This window comes from Orycteropus afer, unplaced genomic scaffold (genome assembly GCF_000298275.1).
Source record: "Orycteropus afer afer isolate SDZICR_OR568_19922 unplaced genomic scaffold, OryAfe1.0 scaffold00463, whole genome shotgun sequence".
Classification (NCBI taxonomy): Eukaryota; Metazoa; Chordata; class Mammalia; order Tubulidentata; family Orycteropodidae; genus Orycteropus; species Orycteropus afer.
This window is the reverse complement of record NW_006922050.1, coordinates 429,269-434,489: the sequence shown is the minus strand read 5'-3', so window position 1 is coordinate 434,489 and position 5,221 is coordinate 429,269.

Genomic DNA, 5,221 nt, shown 5'->3' with positions numbered 1-5,221 from the left:
TTTAAGGCATGGACAGTCTTTATTGGTGACAGAGGGATGTGAGAGGAAGGGGATATATAGTTCTTGCTTATGATGCAGTGCTCAGAATCAGAGTCTAAGTTGCAGCCCTCCAAAATCCTCCCTAATGTATTCTTTTCCTTTCCTACCAAAAAGGACAAATAAAACTGGTTTGCATTTATTTGGAACCAAACCCACTGTCATTGAGTCAATTGTGACTCATAGCAACCCGTATAAGACAGAGTAGAAGTGCCCCACAGGGTTTCCAAGGCTGTAAATCCTTCCAGAAGCAGACTGCCTCATCTTTCTCCCAGACAGGTTGGTGGGTTTGAATTGCCAATATTTTGGTTAGCACCCAAAAACCTTAACCATTGTACCACTAGAGCTCCTTTACTTGGAACAGACAATGTTATATACTAATGGACTTGATCCAAGGCTATGTTAATTTTCCCACTTTATGTGATAATGTAGTCCAAAAAGAAATGGATTGTCTAGACATTCCAAAGAGCATGGCATTAGTTTACAGTATCAATAAAAATGTGTTATTCCAAACAGATGAGTAAGAAGTGGCAAATATAATGGAAGTCTTGGTAAGACATATGTACTCCAGACATTTTCACTTTCAAGGATTCAGGAACCTTGCAAACAGTGAATATTCTATGATTTCAGCATTCTGGGGAATGCTAGAATGTCTACAAAGTAAGGATCAAATTATTGCTTATCACACTTCCCACTCACAAAGAAGGAAATTGAATGATTTTTGTTGTTGTATTTCTAAAGGCAGCATATTCCTCACATCAACCAATCTTGAAGGTGCTTCAACACATATACATCCACTCCTCATTTATTGGCATGGTTATGTTCCAAAGATCAGACTATTATGTGAAAATAAGCATTATATAAAAATGGAGGATGACCACATCAGATCACAAAATGGAAGATGATTCCATGATTATATAACTGCCACATGACAGCATTACATAACTACCAACCCCTGAGAATCATGACCCAGACAAATTGACATATATCCTTAATCATCACACCCAGGATTACTTGTCTCACACTTTGTCATTCATTACAGCCAGATGTACATAGTTAATGTGCAAAATAGTTAGATAGTAGATTTTTTACTATCGTCATAAATGTGAAATGTCACATAATGAAATAGTTGCTAAGTGAAGAGTAGGTGTACTAAGAGACACAAAAAGTTCTCAGTTCTGAGTGTAGCTCAAAGCAAGGGGGAGCTCTGTAGTAAGCAACCTGCCACTTGGGCTCCATGACCAGACAGAATCTCTGGTAGAGAGGTATCTGTGGTGGGAAAGGATGCTGTGGGTTAATGTTAAGCCCCAATAGGGGAATCCCAGGCTAAATCTCTCGTGTCCAAAGCACAGCTACGCCACCTGAAGCAGAGAATTATTTGAAAATCATAGCTAATCATGGAACATTAAGAGACACTGTGGTCAGAATTGTCCATTATGAGCTAGATTTTATCAAACACATGAAATCAAAAGCAGCAGCAATCCATCATAAGATGGAAGGGGCACATGTAGGATCAGATACTGGACAAAGCCAAGGGCACAAGTAAACTGCACAAGCTGGTGACTCAGATGCCCCTGAAATCTACCATTGTTACCAGTGTTTCTTCCTGAGTTCACTTTAACTTAGGCCATTGTAGAGGGAGCATCTCTTATGTACAGCTGACAAAAGAAGGAAAATGCTAAATTTGTGTCACAGATGGGTAGGCTTGGTATATGTTACAAAATAAATAAATAAAATGTATATGTATATGTAAAATGTATATGGTTTATATATGGTACAAGCCAAAAATGGACTACAGCTGGACCTTAGCCTTAAAAGACAGTTGTGAGGGGAAATCCTCACAAGGGGAAGTGCTTTGGGGTGAATTCACTTGGGCTGAATACAGACTCATGGGCATTGAGAAATGTCTTGCTTAATTGGCTGGGGCTGGAAGAAGAAAAACTTGAAGACCAGAGCAAGAAAATCTGGTAAAGAGGTATGTGAATGGACATACATGCATAGTCATTGTATTAGTTTCCTAGAGTCATTATAACAGAGAAACCACAAGTGGATGGCTTTAAAGAAGAAAAATATTTTCTCACATTTCTGGAAGCTAATACTCCAAATCAGGTTCCTGGCCGTGTCCATTCCTTCCTTGTAGTTGTCCCAAGTATTCTTTGTTTCCTTGGCTTGTAGATAATTCTCACATGGTGTCCGTCTTCTTCCATGTGTGTTTGTGTCTCTTTGTCTATTATGCTCCTTACGTAAGTCAAGAATGGTTAGGTTTAGAATTTACTCTACATTGGTATGATATTCACTGATTGATTGCATTAATTAGATTGCATTATGAAAGGTGATTACATTACATTCATAGGTATATGGGTTGTTTATTGTTGTTGTTGTTAAGTGCCGTCAAGTCATTTCCAACTCATAGTGACCCCATGCACAGCAGAATGAAACACTGCCCGATCCTGCGCCAGCCCCACAATCCCTGCTATACTTAAGCTGGTATACAAGTTAGGATTCCAATATTTGTTTTGTGGGGAAAAACAATTCAGTCCATAACAGGCATGAAGTGTGAAGATCTTTGTATCGCATGTTAATGTCTACCAGGGAACATCTACCACTGAGGGGCCACTAAGGAACCAAGCAGACAGAATGATTTGGCCAGTTCATAAATTGACTTTGGTCACCCCACCTACCTCCCCCAGGGCTGGAACAATAAATGCATGGAATACCACAGTGACAGAGACAGAGGTTCTGTGTAGGCCCAATAGTATGGGATCCCACTTATCAGGTCTGTTCTAACTACACTGCTGCCAAATAAACAATCCCCCAGCAGCAAAGACCAATGCTTTCTTCAAGCAAGAGACCAATAAGCTACTTCTCTTTAAGGAGGCCAATCAGCCACTCTGTGACAGGTAGACCACTTTGGCCTCATTTTACCCTGCAAGGAGCCAGGCTCCATCTAGACTATAGTCAATACATATTCTGGATATAGTTTTTTTTTTTTTTGCCAATAGGGTTTCAGGTAACATAACTATGTGGTTGGACATTTTTCTCTGTTAGCAATTTGCACGCAGATAAATCAATTTAACTTTTGTAGAGCATGTAGTACATTCCACACACTGTGTTACACCATGGAAATCTTAGACAGGTTTTTCCCTCAGTCATTTAATAGCTATTGTGAGCTACCTTTATCCTTAAATTAAAATAGCAAAGTTGCCAGCATTAAAACCATCTCACAAGTTAACTTCACAGTTTAGTGGCTAACATGGGACTGAGAACCAGAATCATTTCTTTTATTGATGGCCTGACTCTTAAATATAATGTTCTAAGCTGATGTTGATCAGATAAACAAGTCTTGCTGGCAAGTAGCATACATAAAAGGAAACTGATACAAAAACCAAAAGCTGAAATGAAATTTGATTTTCAGCTTTTCACCTTGAGATTGTGAGCATGTCTTCTGATTCTGAGTAAGAGGCTTCTGGCCTCTCTACCACAACAGGAATAACCCTCCCTCAGTTCTCTCCTATCCCCAACACTGGCCTTTATTGAGCCACAAAGCCCAGGAAAGTTTTAATGGAAAAGTTGACATTCTATAACAACCTTGAGAATCTCTCTCCTCTATGAAATGACACATTGATGAAGTTCTCCTTCTATTCAGCCTCCTAACCTGAAGCTGCCTTTTACTTTATATGTGTACATTTCACTTTCACATTGTGATAACTCTAAAACATGATTTCCTCAATGTTTCTACATGCATATTTGTATGTGCTATAAGAATGTCCAGGTGTATAGTAGAGTTGACAAAGGACAAGGTTGTGGTGGCTTCTTGGCCACAGCCAGTTACCCTAAGAGAGTGAGTAGTTGGACCTGTGGGCTCAGGACCATGGTCACAGGGGACACCAAACTGAATTGGCATAACATAGTAAACAAAAATATTATTCTACAACCTACTTAGGTGAGTAGCAACTGGGATCTTAAAAGACTGCAAGTGGACTTCCAGTAAGATGGAGGAATAAGCAGATGAGTGACACAGACCCTCTTCAACAAAGAAAAGAAAAAACAATTGACAGAGATACAGAAGTTAATCCTGGAGCCTTGAGCTTTGAAAAGAACTATACAGAAGTGGATTAGGCACCAACTAGTGGAAAAACCTGAATAAAAACAGTGAGTACAGAGATGGTTGGAACTGCAGACTGTCAGCTGCTCTGACAGAACCAACAGCCTGAATATTTCCAAGTGGTGTTGGCACCAAGAATTGACCTAAAGATCAGCCCTGGTCACCAATGCCTGCAGGGATGACTGTGCTGGTGCCCTATGACTAGGAAGTAAAACAGCAAGGAGGGAGACAACCTGAGCTGTTGACTTTCTGCTGTTCAGAGGGCACAACCATTTTGACTATTTACACGTGGCTGTCATTTTGGATATTTAAAGTGATATTTAAAGTATCCAAGGGTGCAGCCATTCTGAATGTTTACAAGCAGTGTTCATTTTGGATATTTAAAGTGACCAAGGGCACAGCTATTTTGAATCTTTACAAGTGACAACCATTTTTTATTTTAAAGTGATAGCATTCTCATTCGGATTCCAGGGACCTAAGAATAGGCTCAGTTTGCCAAGGTCAGCAAGAACAAATGAGAGGCTGACAACAGGAAAGGAGACAGGTGGTGAATGTATAAATGCTGTCAACTAGTGAATTGAGGAGTACAGCACAGTACCCTGCTTGCATAGATAACAAAAAAAAAAAAAAAAGAAAATCGTGGGCAAGTCACTCCAATATACAATCACCAACTAAACATAAACACAAAAACATCACAGAGCATTGGAGACAACAGAGCATCACAGTCCACTCAAAGAAGCAAGAGAAACAAGGGACCAGACACAGACCCAAAATACATCCCTGAGGAAGATGCAGTATTGGGACTCCCTGATAAGGAATTCAAAAGAATTATATTTAGGTATCTTCAATGAATTGAGATCAGATCAAGGAAAACACAGAAAAAACCCTAGGACAATTACAAAAGACAATACAAGAACAAAATGACAAAACAAATGAAAAATTAGAAATGATACAAAATCTACACATAGAAATCTAGAAGATTAATACTAAATTTTCAGAAATAGACAAGACATTGAATGAGCAAAGGAGCAGAATTGAATCAATGGAAGACAGAATTAGTGAGATTGAAGGCAAATACCT